The 27611-nt window shown below is 40.9% G+C and overlaps 1 protein-coding gene and 1 long non-coding RNA gene across 10 annotated transcripts in view; both read right to left on the bottom strand.

Annotated features, from left to right (window-relative positions):
* b4galnt4a (beta-1,4-N-acetyl-galactosaminyl transferase 4a) overlaps positions 1-27611 on the bottom strand; it is a 148744-nt gene that overhangs the window by 64047 nt on the left and 57086 nt on the right. The gene's annotated exons all lie outside the window — the stretch shown is intronic.
* On the bottom strand, positions 5828-25869 carry LOC122986565. The gene is made up of 3 exons (XR_006404328.1): positions 25857-25869; positions 24387-24392; positions 5828-6031 (listed from the first exon to the last, which is right to left on the bottom strand). It is a non-coding gene; the product is annotated as an uncharacterized LOC122986565 (long non-coding RNA).

Genomic DNA, 27611 nt, shown 5'->3' with positions numbered 1-27611 from the left:
AGTTTGAGTGAAAAGTTGAATCCTTTAAAAATGTCCATGAATATCTTAGTGGTACGTCCTCCTTTTGCTAATGACAGCATGCGCTCGAGCTGGCATGGACTCCACCATAACTTAATGACCCATATTATCCCAGGAGGATTTGACAATACTCCAAAGAGCTTACTGTGATGTCACATAATGCTTGCCTTTTTCAGTCTTCAAGTTCCCCCATAAATGTTAAGTGGGGTTGAGGTCAGGTGACTGTGGAGGAAAGTCCATGACAGTCAGGACTCTTTGGTCTTCTTTGGTCTTCAAGTAGTTCTTGCAAAGCTTTGAAGTGTGTTTGGAGTCATTATCCTGCTGCAGTATGAATCTATCCCCACAAAGATGCAAAACAGAGGGTACAGCATGTCTCTGAAGAATGGAGTAGTACTTCTCCTCGGTCAGGGTGGAGTCAATTCGGAACAGGTGTCCAACTCCAGAGTAGGCAAAACATCTCCAGACTTGAATACTCCCACCAGCATGTTTTACTGTCGGTTTGATACTCTGTGGTTTCATTCTCTCTCCTGATCGTCTCCTTACATACACCCTTCTGTTAATGCCATGCATCTCAAACTTGGATTCATCAGTAAATAGGACTTTTTTCCAGTCATCCACTGTTAAATGCTGGTATTCCTTAGCCCATCCCAAGCATTTGGCCTTGTTTCCGCTCCTGAGAAGTGGTTTAGGAACTGCTACTCGTCCTCTAAGACCACTACAAGACAGCCTTCTTTTGACAGTACTTTTGCTGGTTGGAGTCTTGCGTTCTTTATTTAGCAAATTCTTTGAAGTCACTTTTCTTACTCTCAGGGAAATAAGCTTGATGTATTGATATTCTGATGGAGTGGTCACTTTTAGTCTGCCTGATTGTGCTTTGGATGCAACTGATCCAGTTTCTGCAAAGTGTTTTAGAATTCTGTGCGCTGCCCCCTTAGAAACCTTTAGTCTAACCATGATTTACCACTGAGAAAGCCCCTATTTGTAGGGCTGTAATCAACCAAAGAAAATCTTGGTCGACTAAAATCATACCTATTCTTCAACAAATTGATTGGAGGAAAAAATGGGGGGAAAAAAAGGAACATTCACATAATATAGCAAATAAGCCAAGTTAGCCTTCCAAGCTAATGCATGGTAACTATGCTAACAACGTAGTGTTGTTAGCACGCTATGTCGTGTTGGCAACATATTTTGCTGACACTTTCATTTAGCTCTGATGCCATGTTTCCCACTTTCATAATGCAACTTAGTAAGCAATGATCTGCTGGAAACTTGAGGCACAGCCATATCTATAACAGGTGAATACTGGCTGCAAGTTGAGTTACTTGAAGGAGCAGGAGTAGATCAAATCGACCTGAGTGTTATCTGCATGCATGCTTCAATGGAAGGGATATAACTCAAGGAAATCTGACCTTTTGTACAAAGGAGTTAAGTTGGTCAATGCCACAATCTTCCTTAAATTTGATTGCTGACCTAGAAATAGTGCAGAATCTTAAATATTTCTTCATTTTACACGTCGTAACTTCTTGTGTTTTGAAATGTTTCTGACTCCTCAAACTTTCTGATCATTTACAGGTTTACATGAAAATATTAGAGATTTTCATTGTGCTCTCAGACTTTTGGACCCCACTGTATCTTCTTCTAGGAGGCTGAAGGAACAGAAAGTGAGATGTGAAAAATGTGTCAGTCACTGCCTCTCATGAGTAGTTAAGTTATCGTTCTTCATATCAGAACATCTGTACGGTGTTTATGCTGTAGTGGTTGAAAATGTTTAAAATACAGCAAAATGACACAGCCAATCAAATTCTGTGTACTCATTCAACAGGTAAACTGAGCAATTAGTGCCTTCAAAGCTGCTCATTTTCCATAATCTGACATCATTAGGTAAATTTTTCAAAGGCTTCTATTGTTTTGGAAAGCTGACTGATGAAAGCTGGCCACTTTGATATATGTCTAACATTGGCACATCAGCAGACACTGCTGGAAACTGAAATGTAATTTTTGCCTGCAGACGACCATATGTTGATGTGGCTGCTGCGGGTGTTGGTTAATGAATAGGATTGTCCTGGGAACCACCTCAGTGATCCTGGATCAGCACTTGTGAGCACTGAGAGGTTGAATAAATCTGCATCCCGATCTCACAATCAGTCGTTTCATTAGCCCATTTCAGTAAGAATGCAGCTTTGGGAGCCCCAATACCATTACATCCAAATCCATGGGCGTAGATTTTTGGGTATGGATGGTAAGGGCATGTCCCTACCAATACCAAGGTGTTGCTGGATTGTCCCTATTGATGTTTTTACTGATCTCAAACAATCTAGCTGCTTCAACTCCATGTAACGTTAACAGTCAGATCTCTGCAGAATTGCCAGCTTTGTGTGTTTTCTGCAAAAAAGTGCATTATTATGATAAAGAGTGAAAGAGCAGGATATGGGGGATGCTTGGAATGATGATCTGGCAACCCTCAACTTCGAGCTGTAGCCTACGCATTGACTAAAGCGGCAGCAGTAGTGGAGTCAGTGAGATGGAGAATCTGAAGATTAGTATTTATAGTTTAAACGTTTCAAACATCACAGAACTGAAAATGACTTCACTGAACAAAACTAAGACCATTTGATATTTAATTTCAGATGTTCGGTGTTGTTAAGCTAATTTGTGATTGTTGCTCAGACATGCTGTCTAATGAAACAACTTTATTACTGTTGGTGAAAATTTCTCCCAAAAGCAAATTAAGACATTTGGTTCTTTTTAAAGAAGAATCAAAGGAGTCAAAGAATCAAAATAACAGTTGAGCTTAGTTAATAAGAATATTCTGTAATCAATCCAAACATTAATCTTTGATATTAGTGGGAGAAATACCTACTATTTAATGCCATCTCTCCTCTTTTCCATGAGTGGATCAACAGCAAAGTTATTATTGCATAATAAGACATGAACATTATTTATAAATTAAATTAGCTGCAGCTTGTCCGACTGAATAATTTGTGACTGTCAGGCATCATTTCATTATAAAAATCCTGTCAGCAGCAGCCTGAGCAGCACAGAGACACACAGACAGGTGAGCTGCAGCCTCTCAGTTGAGCTCTGATAGGTTTGAGCATCACTGTGGCTCTGTCATGAAACTCTTGAGTTGTTTTGCTCAAATCTACAAACTGAAAGAAGGACAGAATCTCACAGCAGCGAGTTACTGAGCAGCACATTACCTAAAGGTTTCTATTCATTTATTTTATTTTAACATGTTATTTTCAAATATTAATTTTGGTCTCAGATTTATCGTTCAGTAGTCTATCAATTAAATAAAATGTAAAAATCAGAGAAAAAAAAAATCGTGATACAAGTCCGGTTTCAGGCAAGTCAGCAAACGCATATTCAGTAAAGTAAACATTTTGCAGAGTCAGGGTTTTTATGTGTGTATGTGTGTGCGCACATGTGCCTATGAAAGAGAAAAGAATGATAGAGTGCACATACCCAATTATTTTGGCCGTTCAACAAAAATTGTCCCTACTAAAGCTAAAACCAAGCCTACACCTCTGTCCAAATCCCTATTCCTTTTAACAAAGTGGCTGTCACTGCTGAATAGAAATCAACCTGAACACACTCAGTTAAACTCTTGCAGAACAAATCCCAGCCAAAAGAAAGAACGAGTGCAACTATTTTTGTCTGGCTGTTTGCATTATTCATGTAAGAAATTACATGCCGGTCAATGGAACAACAGTAGAAAGGCTGAGTGAGGAAGAGAGGGAGAAAAATGGAACATAAATAAGGGACGGCTGCAGTCGATAATAGGAGTGATAGAGTCAGTGGCTTCAATTCATTGGTTGGAAGATTAATGGTGCAGAGATGAGTACGGCAGGGAGACAATAAGACACAAAGGAGGAGAAGGAGTGGAGGGAGGGAGGGAAGGGGGGGAGATGGACGGATGGGGAGTAGAAAAACTGTAGACAGTTGAGAGAGACAAGAGAGAGAATGAGCAATTATTATCCTGTGTGGGTACTTAAGGGCCATCGACGCTAATATGATGATGATGATGATGATGAACATGTTTGTGCATGCATGTGCACGATCCTGTTAATAGAGACTCACATGGATTGTATGTGCGCAATCATGTATCCTTATGCGTTCATTTCAACAGGTGCAAGCGGCAGATACTGAGGTGCACGTTCGTCAGAGAGTCGGAGTGTGTGTAGCTTATTGATTTAGGTCTGGGACAAGGTGGTGGGACTTCTGTCATGCTTGAGTCCACATCAATACAGCAGGCATGTAAGGACAATGGCTGTGAGGAGCAGTGTAGTCTCTCCCGGGATCAACAGTGGTCTGAAAAGCTTTGTCTGCGTTGTCACTTTTGGCCCCTCTTGTCTCAGGCCCTCTAATTCAAAATCACAATTATTGTCTCAGGCCCTCTGGGTAAATCTCAATGTTATCTATAATTTAAATACATTTTACACAAAGAACAAACTCAGAGCTACATTTGATAACTTTATGTATAATCACATGTGTATAAATATGTATAAATTAGTCTACGTATGAATTATTCAGAGAGTCATAGATTTACTTTTTTGATACAGAACTTTTTTTGGCAGATTTGTGGTATTAATTCTTAATTTAAGGCAAAGCCTGTGAACTATGGGTTCACCTACAGGTATTTTAAACAAATTCAGAACTGTGTTTTAGTGACTGCTGCATCATTGTTGCAAGCAATACATCAAAATGATACTATGATACTAATGATACTACAAAACTATTTGGCTGACTGATTGAGGACAAGATTTTGCATTAGACTGAGCAGTTGGAGAGAGAGCAAGCAAAACTTAAGCCTTCTTTTTGATGGCTTGTAATCTTTACACTGTAATTAACACTGTCTTAGAGGTGTTCAGTAAAGCCTGAGGAAAAATACTCTGTGCAAAGACCGCTAAAGGTCTCTTTAATCATTATGGATTCAGTGTAAGTAGAGCTTGAGCAAGATGTGGGTCAGATTAGTGGAGAAGGAGAAATGGTTGGAGGGGGACAGAAAGCAGATGCTGAGAGTGGGAATCCAGCCTTATGCCATGCTCACCCTTTATTGAAAGAGCGCTGAATTCAGTCTGAGCAACAAAATGCATTACTCTGTATCTTTTTTCTGACAGTGTGGTTTGGAGAAGACAGAGGACTAACAAACAGAGGTTTGTTATCTGTATTAGGCCTGGGTTTTCTGTCCAGGCTGATTACTACTGATAGGATGTGACACGGGGCAGCTGGCAAACAAAACAGGCAAATAGTCAACTGTCAATCATCTCCGACCTGCTTGGTGCTCAGTCTGACCTAATCAACATTGAGCTTGCTGCAGAGAAACTGAGGTGGTCTCAGAGAACAATGGACACACAAACTGACAAACTGACTGGCCAAAGAGACAAGCATTGTGTGTTCACAGTAAGGATGTGTTAAAAGTATACCAGGCAGGATTTTATTAAAAAACAATCTATAGACTCACACAAACGTAATCCCTCTCAATCATCACTTATGACCCGCTAGAAGTGTGTGGCCGTGTATTTATCTACAGAGACTCTGCCCTCTGCATGTATTTTCTTATTATTTTGCTTTGTTCAGGACGCTTCTGGGCGTCAACCTTTGGGCAGTGGGTGTGTAGCCAACAGTGTGCAGGTGTGAGGTCGGGACTCGTAGCGTAGGACTCGTATTTGATTCAGTGTTCCTCTGCTTCTCCGTGTCCCTCCTCTGTTGTGTGCTGCTCCTCTGCTGTCAGTGTTTCTGTTTGACCGACACACACATGCAGAGCAGAGAGTGGGTGTGTTTATTTATGCTTTAGAATGCTGTGAAACAATAAGAAAATAACGTTTTATTACTCTGATTCACGGCTTCGTTCTCGCCAGCACCGCTCATTCTCTTCATTCGCTCTCTAGTTCGCTCGACCACTGCTGCTCTCTCTCTCTCTCTCGCTCGTTGAGCCGGAGGGGAGGGGTCAACTTTGAATGTCGTGTGTTTAAAAACACCAACTGACAAGTCCTGCATAGTATACCTTTAACTTGTATGTAGCATTGTTCCAGGAAGTTTTCTGAATGTTTTTTTTCCCTTTTTTACGTACAATCTTAGTAGTGGCCACTATGTGAGTCATATTAGAAAGCACTCGTCAGCTTAACTTTTTCAGAAAAGACCATATGATGTCAGTTGCATTTGTGTGAGGCAAATGTTGAAGAAAAGGCTGCTGAGGAGGCTAATAGCTCTCCATGACAACAACAAGAAGGATGGTGAGAAAGCCCAGCTTTCACAGCAAGATCAGCTGTAAAGTAGCAGAGGCTAATCTGAGATCATCGGCTCTCGATTTTGTTGGTACCCTGCAATGAGTTTTAAAACATCAGTTATTTTCTCTTTTATAGCTACTATTTTAATTTTACATTCTGTTAAAATCGCACATCAACATGTCAACACCTGAAGGTGGCACAAGTTGGCAGCTGTAGAACTGGTCTGACGATGAGTGAACAACTTTCCCTTGAGGAGTTACAAGCCGGTTTCATGAGGCGTTTAGCATCTAAAAAAATTAAATATCTGATCTACTGCGGGTGCTTTTCTGTATTTGATGTTTGTTACATGTTAAGCTATGTCTGTATGTGATGAGAATTTGCGCTTTAAACTGTGTTTAACATATATGGCACACAAAACCCTGCTACAGTATAAATCTCAGCACATCTTGTAGGACATCAAAGCATAAATGTAAGATATTAAACTACTCCCTAAACCCACTCAACAGCTTCACTGGCCTAAAACCAGAGATGTAACATGAGGTATAACTCTCCATAACTCTCCATCCATGCCACACACACACAGCTCTCCACCATGTATCTAGTTAATGAAAGGAAAAACATTAAAATGCAAAAGTGAATTAGGAATTAAAGAGGGGCCTGTGTGGAGTTTAATAACCTTGAAATACTGGGAAATGTTCTGGAGTCTTTAATCTGAAAGTGACCCTTCATAACCTCTACAAAAATCAAAAATTAATATGAATTCACATGAGCACCAACTCCCTCTGTTCCCATAGCACACACTACTTAAAGGTCCAGTGTGTAAGATTTAGTGGCATTTAGCAGAAAAGACTTGGCAGAAATGGAATATAATATTCATAAGTATGTTTTAATTACTGTATAATTACTTAAATAATAATCGTTGTGTCTTTGTTACTTTAGAATGAGCCTTTTATATCTACATAGGGAGCAAGTCCTCTTCCACGGGGCCCGCCATGTTGCACCGCCATGTTTCTACAGTAGCTCAGAACAGACAAACCAATCACTGGCTCTAGAGAGGGCCTTTCGCATTTTCTGCGAGTTTTGCGACCACCGTAGGTTCTCCTTCACGTTTGGAAGGGGAGGGGGAGTGGAGGTGTATTCATGTGGTTGCAATCTGCAACCTCATCGCTAGATGCTACTAAATCTTACACACTGGTCCTTTAAACACATAGATCTATATACATTACAAACACATCTAAAAATACTTACATACACATTTGCTTCCTGCTCTGAGTCATGGATGAGAATGAAACTAGAATGTATATCCATGTGTATGAGGTCACAATCTCCCCTTCTGTTCCTGAGATATAAGGCTCAAACACATTGAAAGCGTCAATTGATGCTCCTATGGTGCACTGCAGGCATCAGATTTGAAATTGCAACACCACAGAACCAACACAGGTTTTTCATTTTATTCTTTCTATTAACCGCTGCATTAGTTGGATATAATCAATGAATGAAAAGGAGAAATGCAGAGGAGGAAAATGAAACAAACTAAGAGCGTCTGTGTCCACAGTAAATCATCTGTTGATTGTTTGATTGTTATTTATTTGTGCTTTAAAACATAACTACTGTGAAATAATCAGAATATAACATTTTATTTCTCTCATTCAGCGGTTTTGCTCTCACTATCGCTCACTCTCCTTACTCGACCACCGCCGCTCTGTCTCTCTCTCTCTCACTTGGTGGTGCTCAGCTGGCTTGCGCTATCTCTCTCTTTTTTGGCTGCAGAGAATACAGCTTTGGTCACTGGGTCCGCATTTGATGCTCCAAAAATCGAACCAAGGTCAGAGCAGGCACGTCAAGACAGTTTGACACGCCTCATAACACTTCTAGTGCGTGTTTGGCCAATGAAAACAATAGGTGTACTTCAAAGCGCGCCCGTCAGACACTTCCAGTGTGTTTAGGCCTATAGTATTGAATGATGGCCGGAAAAGTGTTTCTGCAGAACATTGTGATGTCACAGTGAAGTTGACCTTTGACCTTTTGGATATTAAATGCTATCACTTCATCATTTTATCCTATTAGACATTTGTGTGAAACTTTGTCATAATTAGCGTGTGAATTCTTGAGTTATGGCCAAAAACATGTTTTGTGAGGTCACAGTGACCTTGACCTTTGACCACCAAATACTATCAGTTCATCCTTGAGTCCAAGTGGACGTTTGTGCCAGATGTAATGAAATTCCCTCCAGGCCTCCCTGAGATATCGTGTTCACAAGAATGGGACGGACATGAGGTCACAGTGACCTTGACCTTTGACAACCTAAATCTAATCAATTTATCCTTGAGTCGAAGAGGATGTTTGTGCCAAATATTAAGAAAGTCCCTCAAGGCGTTCCTGAGATATCGAGCTCACAAGAATGGGACGGATGGAAGGACAACCCAAAAACATAATGCCTCCAGCCACAGCTGTCAAATAATGTATAATATATACTGTACATATGTAGGGTCCCAGTGGTCCAGGGCTGAATTTCTTTTCCAGTTCACCCCTGCTCCCAACTTAATATATGTTGGCATCTTTATCTATATGCCTTTGCTTGTATGTATACATGTGTATACAGTACACACACTGGTTCACACTTCATTATAATAAAAAACAGCCTTCAGGGGAACTTGTTGGGATCAATAAAGTAACAGCAAGACCCCTAGGAGGTGGTCGCGTCTTCATTATCTGTAATCTTTAATAAAGACAACACAGAAACAGAACCCCAACTGCTATTATGGAGATTGTGCAGAGATTAGCTATGCCTACAATCAATACTTACATCTTCTTATCTTACCCCTTCTGAATAAATGCACTGATAGCAACACTCTCATACAGGAGGTCCACAGGTCTATTTCCTACTCTGAATATGTTAAGAATGAGGATAAGGAATAACACACATACTGTGGCTAAATAGTCTATTACTAAGATATGAACTGAGTTCATTACAAGAATTAATGTTTATTTTTATTACAAACTGAAGTAATTTAGCTTATATTGTAAGAAAAAAGTTGCATTTACTGTATTCACTTGTGCAGCTGTAGCAGTGCAAATATACTAACCTCTCTATTCTAACAGTGGCTATTTTTATGTGTGACTCAGTTTCCCAGTAAACCAGGCCAGTGAGCCAGCATGCACAGTTACCAGTATCACATGGAATGGAGCCATCAGTAACACCTGTGTTTAACACATCAAAATGTCTGCGGTGAGAGAGTTCTATAGGCTAGCTAAATGTTAGCAGTGCCAGTGCTGTGGCTTCTTTATCTGTCTGGGGCAGAAGGTGGGTAAAGTAACCACAACTGTACAGCAGTTTCCACTGCTGTCGATTGACAATTACAGCTCATGGCTATTTATCTCTCCTGCAGTGAGCAACAAGACAACAATACGTTTTCTGGAGCAAGAAAAGAAAACTGTTGTGTTTAGTAAATCAACCAGCATAGGTAACCCTTTTCCTGCACAGTGTGCCCCTCTGTAAACCCTTTGAGCCCTGTCACACCAACCAAAAGTGACAAATCGGTTTGGAATAAGATACAATGAAACTAAATCAAGAGCAGTTTGTGGTGGCCTATGTGACCATGAACTGCAACCTCCCCTGTTCGACCTCATCTCTCTCTTCCCTCATCGTCTATCTCTACTGGGGACGTTCCAATAAAGGCATAAAATGCCCCCAAATTATTTTTTTTAAATTAAGGACAGTTTTGAATGCAAACAATAAGAATGATTTGTGAAATATGAAATGAGTTGGGTTTTTTTTTAAAACTGTGTAATCATAAATACGTCTGCGTGTTTAAATGCATGCCTCTAGACGAGCAGTTACATCAAAAAGACATACTGACCACGCAATATGTGTTACAGCGTGTTTCACGTGCAGTGTCTGTGATATGTAGGTTCCTCTACTGCTTGCCCCCGATTTCTGCAACTGACATTTCTGCTGACCAGCACTCTGTCCTGCTTCAGTACTTTCTTCCCTCCATCCGTTTTCCTCCGGGAATTTGCCAGCTCTTTCTCTCTTCCTTTCTACTGAGAAAAAACACTTAATTCAGTGTGATCTAACTTTTTCTCCAGGTCCAGAGAGAGCATAATGAAAGCTAGATACAAAACCAGCCAGTCCTTGACTAGATATATGAAGACCATTTGCTATGTAAGCTCTTTAATTGCTCTTAGGAATGTTTGCCAGACACTCCATTTCGAGACTCCTTGAAATGGTGCAACTCTAAACTAATCAGGATTAATAGCTGAAGAGTTAGAGGCTAAGTAACTATCCATCAGGACGAATCCTACCCTTTGCTGTTCCATCCTGGTAATATATAAGGAAAACAAAAAGACTCCAAATAAAGCTTGATAATATATGTTCACATAGAAAAGTTTCAGTTAAGAAACCTAGAAAAGACACAGAAGGTTAAAACAAGGCTTCCATTTGTTTGACTTTGCTTTGTTTTCATACTTTTAATTTGGGAGTCTGGCCAGTGGGAGACAGGAGGACTCCATTTTTTACCTCATTTAAATTAACACAGGGATGTGTCAGCAAAGCCTGTGGCACCAGGGGATGACTTTTACTGGATTTTTTTCCCATTTATTACCTTTTCATCCTTCTCCCACCCCCTTTTTTTTTTTCTTCCTTTTAAATTTTGTTGTCACCCTGGGCCCAGAGAACATTTCAGGCTCAGTCTTTCATCTCAAAGAAAGCTACGCCTCTGTAGCTCAGCATCCATGCATGGTTTTCACACAAGTACTGTATGTGTGTGTGTGTGTGTGTGTTTCTGATAACCAGCACCTTCGACCTTTATGACATTAGCGTTTTAAAATACCGGGAACCATTTCCTCACTCTCTCCCTCCGTCGGTGCAACTCAAAAGCACAGGACAGACCTCAGCCGCTTTGAGGGGAAGGCATCTGTCTCTCCAGCTCTCTACTCCATGTCACACTTCATCAGCTGCACACCTGTTTGGAGATCTCACAACTACCTTCTGGTCTCTGTCAGAAAAAAATGTGTATGCCTGAAATTGTCTTCACTTGCCTCTATGTTGCTATGTCACTTGCCTCTATGTTGCTATGTCGCATAGTCATCTGCAAACATCCCCCATCCTGTTTGTCATCGAGACAGACGAAGAGTAATTAAAGAGTGATTAATTAGTAATTAAGAGTATTTAAAGTATAGTCAGCTGACTACAGCCTTGAAGCCATTTCACAGAATGTGCCGCCTCCATTAGGCTTAACAGCTCTTTCACTTCAGCAAGTTACTTTGCGAACTGCTGAGCTGAGGTCACATTTATGCATGAAAATTATACAGCTTCCCTGACAGAGAAAACATACTGTAGGTGAGCTTTTATTTTTACACAGCAGTCAAATTCCTTGACATTTTCGTCTACTTTAAGTCACAAGTTCAAAGCACTGAACCACTTGGGCCTTGCCCTAAAAACAAGAATGCTGCATCAAAAATACTTTCTGGTACAACACTGAGAACATTCTGCAGCTTTTCTAATATGGTATTTCTAATAATGTGAGTCTGGCTGATCCAGACAGTGGAAGGCTCCTTAGTCTCTTCTATCTCATGTCAGCTTCACCTGTCTGTCAGGACCGTGCAGTTTTTACATACCTAAAAACACGCTGCATAGAGAATGACAGCGTCTTAAGCGTTTGCTGATATAAATGGCACCTTTTATCACCTGTGTACTATTTTGAAAGCTGCGTTGCTTTTACTGCCTGACTTTCACATTTCATCATTCTTGCTTCTAACCTCTCTGACATCAGCTCTATTTTAGCACCCACACAGCAAACCCACTACCAACTTGGTGGCATGGGTATTCAATGGTGTCTGCGCATGTTAGTGGAGATGGATGGTGGCGAGAAAAGAGCGATGAATCTTCATCATAGACCGCCAATATTTCTCTCTCGCCCCGTATGCACCCACAGTCCCAAGCTGCTCCTTTGTCTTCGGGCTTTGTTTGTGCATCTCAGACCTCATGTTCACTCAGTCCCTTTACCCACCCTCACTTGTTTTCTGTCCATTCATCCATCCATCCACCTGTCCATCCATCCAATCTCTGGGCACCTGGAAAGAGGCGGAAAGGTAATTTATAGCTCATTCCAGGACACTGCGCCCTCCTCTTTTTGCCAGCACGCCCACATTGTTCTGTAGCCTCCATCGATATGAACCAGGTGCGTGGGTTGTAATTTCATCCACCTGCAGGCGTCTTGTCAGATCATAGATGACATGTACTGTACCAACTTCAACCAACACCTGTAATACTGTATAGAGTCTTCAAGAAACCCACGCTGTGAAACCACTCACTCCTACAGCACTGCACACCAAGATACAAAGCTTGTGATATAATTTTGCAACATCTCTTACAAACAGATGCTTTGTTAGGTACCATTATGTAAATAATTGATTATGCAAATAATTGATCATTGATCTATTACTGTATTGTGAGGTAAATGTCTGTCATAGTTCATGCCCTGTCTTGTATCAGTCCTCAGAATACTGACATAAATGTCTAGAAAATTTGGTTGGTACAGCAATTAAATGATTACATCTTGAACTTTTATTATATTACTGCAGTGTTTCCTGCGCTGGAGGAGGATGATGATTGGCTGTGACACAGTGTCAGCTCAGGGTCAACTCTTTCACTCTCAATCTGTATATCTGTCTCATCATCATCTCTTCTTCTGTTACTGTGGCCATAAGGTCTGTGTCGAATTATTTGTCTGACAGTCTGTCTGATTCTCTCTCTCTCTTTCTGCCTACATCTGGCCATTAACTGCTGGCTATAGCATATCAGGCCATTTAACATATACAATATATTACACAGGGACTATTTCATGACTGGCAGTAATACAAATTCAACTCATACCAGTAATATTCTCACAATTGTGCAAAATTACAAGAGTTTCATCCTATACATCTCACAAAACAGTCACATACATGGATGCACAGTGGAGCTAGTGAAATGGAGACAAATTTTCAAAGGTAAATGTTTTTTTTGAGCACTGCTCGTGTGACAAACTGAATTGCCTGTTATTCATTGTTGTGTCTTATACAGTATTTATCATAGATTTTTGGCTTACAAATTGCTAGTCTTCATCAGCAGTTTGCCAACTTCCATTTTATCCATTTAACCACTTTTTCTGCAAACAACACATAAACCTCTGCAAAACGCAGCTTGTAAATCAAGCACTTTGGGTTGCATTAATTACATCAACTTAAAATCTACTAATTATGAATTCTCTTGACCCTGAGAGGGGCTTGCTGCATACCAACAGCTCTACGCTCTAAGCACTGTGGTTTTGTGTTCACACTTCTGTGGGCATATGTGAGGTGACAAAAATGATCAATATTGCAACAGATTATAATATGGCCTCACCTGTGTGGTTATATACATCCAGTCACGAATTGAAAAAGGGGCTCCATGGAGGCAGTAATGCAGGCACAATTTAATGTGAAAAGACAGCCAAAACTGCACTCTTCCAGGCAACCTCACAACTTTTGACAAGTGTAGATGACAGTTAAAAAAGTGGAAAACAGATGTGAGATGATGGAAAAGTGTCAAGCCCGCAGGCGGCTGCTGTGCTTTGGATGGTTATTCAGAATACTTCAGGGAGAACTCATAACAGTTGCCAATTTTTCAGCCATCTGGTGAGGATTTGGAGATTCACCTCTTTGTGGATTTAGCCGGCTCATGTTGTTCTGTGCTTTCCGTCATCTGTCCCTCTCACATCGAAACAAACTGATTAATCAGTTTTAATTTATTAAGCAGCAGCTTGCTGGTTGATTGTTCTGATTGTTGGAGGGTTTGTTTTCTGAGTGGGCAGAGGATTACAGATTTTGTCTGTGTGCGTGAGAGATATTGGCTAATTAATGCTTGATGTTAGCTGTGCTGTTTGTATTAATATTTACAGTCAGTTCACTAGTTATTGTGTATTGAACCAGGACTGATATAAAGTATAAAAATAGAGATAGAGATTGCTTTTAAATGGCATCACTTCTTGCTTATTATCACATCTGCAGTGTGTTTCTTCACTTACAGATATTGCTCCTCAGAACACTGAAAAAGGTACCCAACTCACTCACAAATGTAAAAAAATTTGATTCATTTAGATGTGTTGATGAATTGAACTTGAAAATATGCTTCAGTGACAAATCTTTATTTCATATACAGTGGCAGGATAACTGCTCTTCTCCTGGTTTTTCAATTTTGAACACACCAGAGACAAACCAGAGACACTCACTCACACTGCACCATTGATTCACTGGTTGCAATTAACACAGTGTTGCTCCTGTCCGGTCAGGCGCAAATTGAAAAAGCCAATAAAAATTGGTTTTCTCCCGCCAGCTGCCATCTCACAAGAGTCTGAAATGGCCACTCCGGATCCATCCATGCCTCCCAGCCAGTGGCATCGACTCGGGTGTCGATATACCTGCAAACTTCTACTGGCTCAAGTGAGAAAAATCAAGGCAGTGGGTTGTTTAATGACAGAATAAATCTAGGAGGACGCTTAAAGGAATTGATATCCTGACAATAACAACAGAGCAAAAGAAAGCGCTTCAGCAGCTCTCTCAGTCCGCAACTGTAGCTAGATTAATAGACTGCTTGGTCGGCCTGTTTAGGCCATTACCCCAGGATGAGATACATGAAGAATAATTACCTTCTTTTCCTTTATCTCAGCCATTCCATAGTCATAGTCAATATTTAATCTTAAATCCATTTACTTTTTTCCTTGAAACAGTGTTACGACATGTAAGTTGTCAGAGCAGCACAGAAAGTGTGTGATCATATCTGATGTGTGTGGCTTGATTGGAAAAGCTGGTAAATGAGGCCTGTCACCACCTACTCGCAAAGACTTTGAAAGGTCAAACTCTTAGTGTGGTTTCTATGGTAATCACAGCAGTGTGATCTGTAACTGTCAATTGCAGCAGGTTATATTGACTAAATTTTATGGCATCATAATTATATCATTATACTAGTATTATAATGGAACAGTATAAATGGAATTTTCATGCTAATGCATAGGGTACTCCTTTTGCCCAACCCAGAACATGAGGTGAAATGAGAAGGCAGGGGAAGGTCGAAGGATGAGGGTGTGTGAGGAAGAGTAGTGGAGGTTGTGGAAGCAGAGACGCTAATGGAGCTGATATGAGAAGGTGAGGAGGAGGAGGAGGACTGATAAGCACACGATAAAGAGGAGGAAAAATAATTCCTACAGGACAGGTGGACATTATTCATGTCTGCATGCAGTCAGTACTATCCATCACAGTAAAGATAAGGCATTCATTTGTGGTTTTGAGGCTGGATTTTCAGGCATGCAGTCTGGCCTTTCCTTGGAGAAAGTGTGTCACAATATGTTTAGGGATGTTTGTCTGTCAGTCGGTTGGGCCACAACTTAGCTCTAGACTGAAATATCTCAACAACTATTTCATGGATTGACATTCACTTTTGTTCAGATATTCATGGTCCCCAGAGAATGAATCCTACTGACTTTGGTGATCCCCTAAATTTCTCTCAAGTGCCACCAGCTGATCAAAGTTTTCACTAATCCAGCAAAATATCTCAATATCTTCAACATGGATAGGCAAACATTTTGTATAGACATTCATTGTTCCCAGAGGATCAATCCTACTGACTTTGGAGATCCCATGACTTTTCTTCTACTCACCATGAGGTTCACATTTGTGGTTTCAAGTGTAATATCTCAACAACTACTGGATAGATTGCCAGGCAATCTAGTATACGTATTCATGTTCATGGAAAAAAAAAGTTAAATATTCCCGCAATAATGTTGCCTTTAAAGAGTAGCTTTGACCTCCAGGGGTTTAACTTTTCATCTTGTGATGTGCAGTGTTATACAGGTGTACTCAGGGACACCATGACATCACTGTTAGGCATGGTTGCAAGCGCATAAGTATAACTTCTCCTGTGAAGCTGTGAAGTCAATGAATCTCAAGCTCAACGTGTCGTCATGAGTTTTGTGCAGGCGTTACTTTTTTTTCATTGACTTGCATATATTTATACCTCACTGCAGTTTTCACAGTTATCAACAGCTTTAAACTCACCTGTGAATGATCTGTACATCTGTATAAGTGGTTAATAAATATTTTGTGACACACGGTAAGGATTTGTTAATGTACGTCATCATACATCATTATAAATACAGCTATTATACTGTTATCAATCATTCATTAAGTGTTAATACACCAGTTAAGAATGCTTTATAGTAGAAGTTATGATTGCTGACAAATACATTACAGTGTATTATTAACATTTTATCGAATGCTTACATACTGCTTAAAAATGCTAAATGTTGGGTTATGCTCTTTTAAAGGGGGAGGAGATGAAGACCGGTAGAAGAAGAGGAGAAAGAGGTGACAGAGAAGCAATGACAAGGCACATAAAGGAGTTGAAGAGGACAGAACAAGGTGGTCGACGATGGGCGGGGGGGAGCACTCAGAGATCTTGAGGAGATCAATCAACAGGCTCCAAGTGTCTGCCCTCTGCCCGGACAGCATGGGGACAGCAGAGATCAATGAGGGGTAAGACCCACCGGCTAGTTCACCACAAGAGACAATACATTATAGACTGGAAACACACGGTCCAGCTGAATGAGCAGTGAAGGATTGGAAGCAAGGAAGTGAGAAAAGACGGAAGAGACTTGACCCTGCAAGTCAAATGTCTGACAATCTGAATAGATTACTGCAGCGGGAGTGAAGGTGCAGAAAAATCAAGAACACTGTCGTACCAGCAAGCTTCTACGCCTACACTAGTGTTAGCCTGTAAAATTGTCATCAGTGTTTTTATCAGTGGTGCGTGTTCCGTCACTCTGTACATCAATGAGTTACAAGCATCTCGACACACTGGTTATTATTTTGAGGCCATTCTGAGATGAAAGAGTGCGGACTAAAAGAAACAAAATTAGACACTTGAAAGCAGGCACCTATAGAAAACTCCCTTGTGAAAAAGCTGAAACCTGAAGCAAAACACAAAATCCCCTCCAACTCTTCAGAGATATGGCACTCGCTCTAACTCTGGTAAACAGGGAATTCTGATGAAAGCAGGAAATGTTCCCACGAGAATGGAAATGAATCTGCTCCTCCTCTTCTTTAAACCCACATAAACACTGCGTGCCCACACCAAGAATTTTGAGTTTCCAATTCAATTACTCACACATCACACATCCATCCATCCATCCATCCGTCTACCCATGATGCTTCTCGGCCAAGTCTTCCCTTATCTGCCGCTCGTGAAGTAAATGCGTGAGCGGTAGGAGATTTGGCAAGAAAGATGAGGAGGGAGACAGAGGATGCTTTTCCTCCATTGTTCAGCATTTTTCTGTATGCGTCTTATCCCTGCCTTGTTTCTATTGTTAACCTGCTTCTTTGAGAGTCTTTATGGAGCAGAAGAAAAATGGAGGTGTGCACGTTTTTTGTTCCCCTTTATCAAGTGGCAACAGGAGCCGCATCTACTTATATCTGGCAGTCGTACAAGCAACTTTAGAAGTGCATAGATTACTTCCACTGCCAAACCTTTTTCTACGATGCAGCTCTTTAAAAGCACTTAAAACATTGAGCACTTGAACAAGTTTGTCTCGAGAGGTTCGATGCATTTTCCCATCCGAGGTGTTTAACCATCAACTTAATGGTCTGCAGGATCCTGTTCTTTTCTATTTATGCAAGACTGCTGATTCTGGTTGTGCGTAGTTATGATTTAAGTGCATTTCCAAGTATTTTGTATATGTTTTGGACCTGTGATATGAGCATTTGCTGATATGAGCACAGCGAATACATGCTCCGAGTATGAATAGTGAGGTAAATCGGTTTCCTTTCTGCAGACGGATCGTGCAGTGATCACAGTGGAGTGGCAGGTAAGAATATACATTTACTCTCAGCTCCCACAACTTCATCATCAATCGCCAGTTCAAGACATTCTATGAGATTCTGTAGTATTTCATATTGAACTATGACAGAAAAGACGGCCTAATCTAAAAGTTAACCACACCAACATTATGACCCTCTAAACAGCTTAATTTTAGTCATACATTCAATAAATTCATTCCTTCACACAGGCCGCCATCTATCCATTGAAAATATAACAACAAATTTAACTCTATAGCCCTGGGTACACAATCAGTCAAGAGTTTTGGGTGTGTGGGTTCATTTCATAATACGAGTCAGCATTGTTTTAAGCAATATAATTAATTATGCGTGTCCAGACTAATCAGATAGATAACACGACACAAATGTTGGAGAAATGAGGCTGGGGGCAGGGTTAGATGAGAAAAAACTGGTATAGAAAAAAGATACCATGCTGGTTGTGTGGGCTTAATATGATATAGGACAAAACAAAGCTAAATGTAAATATTGTGGAGAAATAGCGGATTGGTGCAGGGGAGAGAGAGATGCGGAGCGGCTGAGCCTGGGACAGGGCAGGAATGTGGGAAGTGGCAGCGGAGTTGGGTTAGCAGTAAGCCGTGAATGTAACAGTGAACGTGTAGTCTGAGCTACAGTTTGTCAGAAAATAAATGCCACAGCACCTCAAGAACCAAGTCGAGTTCCTGAGTTTTGTTTACCAGCAGCTGAGTATAGTGACGGGTATACTCAGCCCTGGAGGAGTAATGAAGTCTGCCTTGTGCATGCTCGGCTGCAGTCTGGAGGCTGAAGCAGGTCGGTTCAGATGCAGCAGCTCAGCTACACAAGCGCTCATTAAAATAATGTCCTTATGTGCCCTAAAACATCCCTTTGATAGAATGAGATAACAGACATCATGAAAGTGTTATTCAAATTTTTTTCTAATATTACTTTTGATAGTTTTGATAGTTGCAGGAGATGTGAAAATTTTACTTTGATTTTCCTGTTTTGGAAAACAACAGCAAAAGGTCTGTAAATACCAACTACTACTCAGTTCATTGCTCAGTAAAAAGAGTTAATCAGCACTCCACTGAGAGGACAGAGAATCCTGTGTACAGCTGTACTCAATTAGATATTAGTCTCAATAATCTTTACTATGGTAAATGGGACACTTAATTGTTATATTGATTTCAGGTGGTATCGCAGAGCATCAGCAGTCCATCTTGACCACACTCGCAGGCATCTATCATATCAGTGTAACAGCAAGTATCGCACAGAGAGAGAGGGGTTTAGGTGAGAAAGACAAACAGAGATATAGTCCAGTGTCATGTCTCATGACCTGGTGACCTTCACCCAGCATGGCCCCAGCATGAAAACTGACTGGTAACAGCAAACAGCCAGCTGGTAGCAGCTTAGCACTGGCCGCTGCTGGAACAGAGCCAGCAGGTAGGAACCAGAGTGAGAGTAGAAAGATCAGGAATTTACAATAGGGTGCCTAAAAGGACTGAGGGTGATCTCATTGTGTAATCCCCCCCCCTTATCTGGGATATAGAGGATAGAAATAAAGCCAAATGTTCTCAAGGCCTATGAATGAAAACAGAAATTTGTTTACACTGGTATGTGGATGTATGTACAGCGCAGAGCTGTCCATTTTTCTGTGTATAGAATACCGCATGTGCATACAGAGCTGTTGGTCTTGAGAAACAGGCTTCCACTCTGTTGGCATCTGGTCATTGGTTTCAGAGTAGGAAGACATTGCTGGAGCTCTGCCTAGGAGTTTATTGCAGGCCCACAGCTTGGATCTCCAGCTTTTGTGAACCAACACCAGGCTGACAAATGCCTGAGAGGTGATGGGAGAGAATAAGTGGAAGCACAGAAGCACCCAGAGGAAAAACAATTCTGGACTGAACCCTCAAATAGCCTCATATAACGGAGCTGTCAACACCCCCGAGCTTGAAAAATGACAGGGAAGTATTCACTGTTCTGTTTGTCTGGTTACAGCCAGTTATCAGAGGCTTGTGGCTTACCCAAGCTGTTTGAAGTGAAATTATGTACATTCAAGGGAATACATTAATTGCCAAGAGGGATATGCATTGCTGCATAAGAACCAGTACTTTAAAAGCTTTGACTGCTGAGGTGTAAACACCAGATAAATCCTGTATGCAGCTCTATTCCTTTGACTGGGTTCAATCCATGACTACAACAACTCAGTGACTAAATCGTTGTTTATTACAACTTGGGTATTATTTCTGAGATTATCTAAACTACTTTATTTGGAAATAAAACTGAAAGCACGCCTGAAATGTTGGCAATAATCCCTCATTGTGCATGACAACTGTGTACATGCACAACTACAGTGAGAACAGTAGATCCAAGTTGAACTAGAAAGTTGATCTGTGAACTGTGATGGATGTTTACATCTGACAGTTGGCGTTGGGATTTGTTGTCTCTTTTTCTATCCTATCTATCTATCTATCTATCTATCTATCTATCTATCTATCTATCTATCTATCTATCTTTTGTGGCCAAATAGCTGAAGATCTGACTTTCAGTAGACTTCTGGAATGACAAAATCAGACCTAATATGTCTTTATTGTCTATTCTGTTTGGGTTATAGTTGGTTAGTGTCTGTCTCTTCCATACAGCAAACCTTGCTGTCTCTGTTTCTGCCTCTTGCTCTGCTCTGACTGCTCAAGTTGTCATAAGATCCTCAGGAGGAAATGACCCACGATTATCTAAAAGCTCCATGTTCATTTTTAGAGCTTACTGCCTTGCTTACTTATCAACAGAGAGGCGTCCACCGTAATAGCTCTATTATCCCTCCATCTCCCATTTAGACTGTCGACCTTCCTTGGTTCACTCGGGAGACTCTCAGGACCAGGTTGGCAGTGGAGTCCTTGATTAAGAACAAAAAATTAATTAATCTCTTTTGGTAAAAGAGGTGACAACGGCACTTGAGAACAGTGGCAGAAAACAAATGCAGTGTGAACTTCTGGGGTAGGGCGCTTGGGTTGATGTACCGAATTCCTCATGGGAGATCCATTTCCACTTGGCTGGCTGCAGATCCAATCAGCCAGCAGGAGAGAACTCCGCCAACCAAATGTCAGAGATGCGGACTGAGTCACGTCCTGGATTCATCACACCGAATCACTCATGTACTACCCTTTCCAATCCGTTACAACATTTGAAATGCTAAATAAATGTAATAGGTGCCTGAAAAAATGAGTCATGTGTCACTGATCTCCACGGTCAAATCTAAATGTCAAATTGAGCAGTTACACTGTGACGCTAATCCCTGTGTTTGGGTCCATTTACAGATTACATGCAGCCTAATACCTAGCTGGTAGATGGAGCATTGTAACGGCTGAGTGTGTTGAATCTCGTTGATACGCCTTGTGTTTATTTACTAGTCAGTCCATGCTCTCTGATCCTCATCATTCTCAGGGAAGTCTCCCAGTGCCAGCACCAGCTCATCCCACCTCCCATAAACTATCGGCAAGGCCAGAGCGATGTAAGGCAGCCATATTTACAGCCCTGAAAGCAATTGGAGGTTAACAATGAGGCCTGGCTGCTGTGGTTTATGAGCTGCTGTAAAATTGCCACTATGATTAAAATCTCCGTCAGGTGAAAGACAATGGTGCAGCCCTTTCTCTCGACCCCCCTATGAAATATCTGCTCACACTCTTTCTCCCTACCTCTCCTCTCATCTCCTTTCATCTCCATGACCTCGTTGCAGGCCTTTACCTTGGCTAACTGGCCTTATAGAGCCCTTTCTTATTAACATTTGGGAAAGGGCACTGAGAGTCGTTGACCTGCGTGTGTGTGTAAGGGTGTGTTAAATAGGGATGCTTTACATACCAATGCATGATAGTGTTGATTTATTATTCTTATCACCTTATCTGACAAAAATGTCCGCTATTGTGACTTCTATGTTGAAACTGTGAAATGGGTTGTGACTTTTGTTTGTGATGTGTTTTTAAAATCTTGCTATGCGCCATAAGGTATTCTTAAAGGAAGACACTCACATTCAATAAAAGTATAAAATGTGAGTGTTAGAAGTGGATGATGACAATGTATGTTTAAGACAATACAGCAGTTGCTCTGTCTCTTCTTTAAAATAACTCTGATCAGGGTCATAGACACAGACCCTGTGATTCTAGTGCCATCCTGGCAGAGCTGCTTGTGCTGTGTGTTTTTCCACTCATTCTTACCTGAATGGGACTGACTGTGCTGGCGAACCTCCATTTTTCCCAATTAGTAAAAACTCAAAAGGTCTTTTTTCACAGATGTTGCAACATGCCTCTCTGATAAATTACCACAAAGTAAACGTACAATGTGCTAGATCAATTGTTGTCGCCTCAGCTGAATTAGATCCCGACGTGTCTAGTCTTTGTAATCAATTTTGTTGCTAGATGATGGCATATATATGGTTCTGTTCTGTAATGTGGCTCCCCTGCTTTTTTTCTTTTGAAGGTTAATGTTATCAAAAATTACAGAAGTCGCTCCCTATTTCGAACTAACTCCTTCACAGTGGAGCCAACAGCAATGTTATCTTTGCTTACAACCATGTGTGCTACTACTGTATGTGGTCATGACATACAATGTTAGAACGTGATAATTCATTTATCAGACGTTTTTATCCAAAGTGACATACACCTGAGAGTTGATACACCACAAGCAAGGATCTAGTCAGATGAGAACGAGTATGCCATAAAGCTAAGTTTGACTCCGACAGGACGTAGCTGCCAACAGGCGGTGCAAAGAGTGCACAGAAGCAGATTTTTTTTTTTTTGTATAATTAGTTCTTTTATCTATCTTTCAATCGATGTTAATAGTTCCAAGTTTCATCCAATCTGCTCCTCCTATCTGTCTTTTATTGTCCTCCAGCCTTTTTGTCTCCTAGGAAGCCCCAACCCTCCTCCTTTGCCTGCATCACTCTTCCTTCTCATCAGGTGTGCGAGATGAAGGGACGGAGCCAGCAAAGCAATCTGCCAGCAAAGCAGGGCACAGAGCACAGAATCCACATCTCATCCATATTAACGACATGCACACAAACACACACACGCATACCAACCTCCATGGTAAAATATATATATGCACCAAATGGCAAAGGACCAAAACAGACCTTGCTTTATACAACCTTAGTGTCAGACTGTCAGAAAAAAGTGGTAACCACCTGGAGGCTCCCCCGGAGGTGATGTGCACACAAACACACACACACACACACACACACACACACTTTGTGACAGTGTAAATCTATTGCAGGTTTCATCTTGAAAAGCAGGTGGCCAGAGAGATATTCCATGTCTTTCAAACACACCTTAAGTCGGCTCCTGTAATTGCAAACCTTGACACACTGTCAACTATTTAAGCCGCAATTTTAGTGACTTGCCGGCGAAGAAAGAAAGGTGCAGAGGCAAACATTCGCTGCTCAGTCCCAGTCTTTCACAGAGGTGGAAAGGAACGTAATTACTTCCTCTCCAGAAGATCCTGCTCCTCATCTGATTTGTCTTGTTTCCTTCCATCTTTTGTCTGTCGTCTCCTTTACCCTCTCCCGTCTTTTCCTACTTCCCTCTATCATGCTCAGATTAACACGGTTACCCCTCTGCTCCTGCTGCTTCCTCCATCCATCTGACAACAAACAAGAGAGGTGCAGAACACGTTTACAAGGCTTTTATCAGAAACCAGCATCCTCCACTTCACCTTTACTCACACCAAGGATGCCACTTAGCTCCGTCTATCACTTGCACTCAGTGTTCCCGGAAAGGAGCCAGAAGGCAGAAAGTGACAGAAACAGAAAGATGAACAAGTTGAAAGAGTGTAATTTAGAGACTTAATATGTGTTGCAAGTCTCATAAAAGTCCTCATTAAATTAATTTAAGCAGTAGGCGATGCAGAAATATCTCTCTCAGTGTGTGTGTGACAGCCCCTGTGTGTCCAGGCTATAAGCCCCCGACTGAGTGTTTGAACCAAACGCTGCCCAGTTGCAATAAGGTCATTCCATTTTCTTTTAGGCTGTCTATTAATCTTGAGTGCACACAGCCTTGGGGGCTTTTCTGTTTGTTTCCATCCATGCCATTTTGGTTTCATTGTCTGAAATTTCTAAAATGGCAGCTTTAGTGAGCTATTAGTGCAGAACAAAAACATTAGAGGAGCTTAACAGAGGAGGCAAACAAGACAGAAGGGCCTCTGTCCCCCTGACCCATATTACAGCACATTAAACACGCTAAATCATCCCCAACTCTCTCTTTCTTTCTGTGAGAGACACGCACGCACACACATCTGGTGTTGGACTTATCTTCGGCTATCAGGCCTAGAAACATGGACAACAGCTTTGACCTTTGGCACTGACATTTTCTAAATGACGGGAGCTCTCTTACTGGAGCAGGCTTACATCGACTGTCAATTATGTTGTTTTGGATTTCCTCGAGATGTTGGTGCTGAATGAACAACAAAGTTGAGAGAAATATGAAACATAGTATGCGACGTTCATACGTAGGGAAGCACACACACACACTCAGAGGTCAAGCGTTGGTGGAACAAAGCTGGTAAATGGGCATGTGAATTATAGATGAAGAGAGATGCGTTTATAGAGCTGAAAAAAGAAGTCTTGAGGGTGAGCAGGGTCAACGTGCACATATACACGTACATTCGAACGGATAGAACATAGTGCTTGTTACAAATAAAGCAGCGTTATGGATTACCATAAACGGAGTACAGTTGTATACTCTAAAGATCGTAAATCCAAATAAGCACCCCCTGCAGCGGGCCAATTCTATCTCCTGTATTGTAATTTTCATGATTTACAGCGTGTTTACCATCCAAGTAGGAACACAGTTCATCTAATTGATCATTATTTGAAGCAAACCAAATCTATCGCCCGTCGTTTAGGGAACAAATGACAAAGCGACGCTATTAAAATTCATAAAGACCCTGCCATAAACTGTCTGACACATTTTAGTGACTTCAGCAGAATGCTTACAGTGCAGTCGAATATTTGAGCTTCAGTGCACGAGACTGACTCATCCTGAGAGCCGCTTTTCATTTGACTGTTACAGAAGAGAAGCCCTAACACTATCAGGCAGGTTTAGTTTAGAGGAGGGCCGTTCAGAAAAAAACCCCTGCCCGATTCCCTTCATGACTCTTATCTCTTGAAGCACATTTCCTAAAGCCTTCACTTAAATCGATTTTGAAGACGACTGCATTTTATGGAATGAGATGTATCGTCTTCTTCTCTTGGCCGGTCCCCTCGGCTAGTCGACATTCACACAGCGATATCGTAACAATTTGGGTTTTAACTTTAACTGTGTTTGGGTCTTAAACTCCCGCAGCCACAGTGTGTGTGTGGCCAAGTACATATAGTATGTTATGTATGGTGTATTAGAGTGATGTTACAGTGCACATTATATATCATATTGTCAAATTTGTCAGAGATATAGTTACTGCTGCACACGCAAGTAAGAAATCTGCGTGACTAGTGTGATATGGTACAAGGAATTATTCTGACAGATAAAAATTGACTAGACTCGGGTATTTAAAATCAGTTCCTCGGTGGGTGCTATTTCCTGATCAAGGCAAAAAAATTAAGATAATAAAATCATGGATTATACAAACTGAACTCTTATTGGTTCTTAACTCTCTGATCCATTTCAGTTCATTTTGAACAGAAGCTTCTCAGGGACTTCCTTTATAGTCCAGTGTAATGAGTCTCTCTAGCAGGCAAAGAGGTAAAAGCTTTTTATTAACAAAATACCAATAACTACATCTGATTCAGCTCATTAATCTGTATCTGTCTACATCCTTTCTCTTTATTATGTTGGCCTTTTTTCATACCAAACATTCAACACCACTAAACACGCAGTGAAACATTTAATTACTACAGATTGTCTGCATTCACAGCATGATTCTTGAGCACCTCGGGTATTTTTACAGATCAGAGATGCAAACAGGTAAGGGGTAAAAAAAGGTGAGAACATTGCATGGATAGAGAAAACCTGCCACAACTAGGAGGCTCTGGTGGCATGCTCCCCCGGGAATAAATCTTCACATGCTCATTTCTAGTTTCAGTCTAGTTTCAAGTATATTTGCATCTGCCTGAAAACTAATTCTAACAGCCATTATGGGGTAAAACAACCCTACATAAAGCACATAAAAGGAATAGAATAGATGGGAATAGGAATAGATATGGGAGCTGAATACATAAACAAGACAAAAACAAGAAGAAAACAACAAGATAGAAAAGTATGTTGGAAACCAGGTTATAGTAGCTTCTTCCACTATCAGACATGCAATTGGTAAAATTCATAAAAAGCTTACATCTAGTCTATATGCATGATTACATATGACATAATAAGTAACATAACATAAATGCAAATGTGAATTCACACATTTGTTTTTGTTTACTATAATATAACTACAAGAAAACTATGACACAAATAATGCTATTACCAGTACACCCAGCCCAGAACTGACTCAAAACTGAATATGTTTGCATATAAATGCATCAAAATGACATACTTTGAAGACAAAATCGATAGAGTTAAAATTAATCAATTCTGCGTCTAACTCAATGTTAACCTTCCCTGCTTCAGTGTCCAAAATGTAGCTGGGAAGCACACAGGAGACTTTGTGTTCTGCTCCAGGGCCGACGTTGTTGCTAACTTCGGGGCTAACCTTCTTCATTTTAATCAGCAGGTGGCAAGTAAGAAATGGGAACTTGGCTTGGGTCTTGAGGAGTTGTAGCATTTATTCACTGACAAATAGCCTAAAGTGTACACACACTGCATTGCTACGTTCACAGCTATACTGCTAACTTCATACTCCGGTCACCAGCCTCACGATCACACCTGCTCTCTCTCTCTCTCTCCCTCTCGACTGCACACTCGCTACACACACAACCTACGCGCTGAGCTAACCTTTAAAGGAGCAACGCTACTTGCATAACACCAATCAACCCAACCTCCTCAGATCTACATGAATCTTGTAGGTGACCTATTTTGATCTCAAAACAGAAAATTTCACTGAAAGGTGAAGAGTTTGCACTTCTACAGATACCTGAGCCTCAGGCAAGATACCTTTTCAAGGTAGACAGTCTGTCAACATGAGTGACAAGTGCTGGTCGACTGGTTGAGGAAGAAGGGACTAATAATAAATCGTCTGCCTCAAGGCCAAATGATGGAAGGTGAATCTTGAGAGTATTAAAAGATTGCTCTTACTTTAATAAAGCAGACTCTTAGCTAGATACAATTTATGTAAGAAAATGGAGATAAAATATTACAGTACAGGAGTATGGTGTTTGTGACTGCTCAAGTTTCCACTAGAGCGCAATTCCTTAAGTCTGTCCTCATCCAGAGATACAGACTTATTTTCTATGGTTTTCAATCTCATTTTGGAATTAAACAGTTAACTAGCCCTAAACCTTTCCAGTTCAGTTGTAAACATTTGCACACTGTGCCTGGTACAGATTTGGAAAACTCTTATCAACTAAATGAAAATGCTATC

Source organism: Thunnus albacares, chromosome 7, assembly GCF_914725855.1.
Source record: "Thunnus albacares chromosome 7, fThuAlb1.1, whole genome shotgun sequence".
Classification (NCBI taxonomy): domain Eukaryota; kingdom Metazoa; phylum Chordata; class Actinopteri; order Scombriformes; family Scombridae; genus Thunnus; species Thunnus albacares.
The sequence above is the reverse complement of the archived record's forward strand: the minus strand, read 5'-3'. Positions and strand labels throughout refer to the sequence as shown.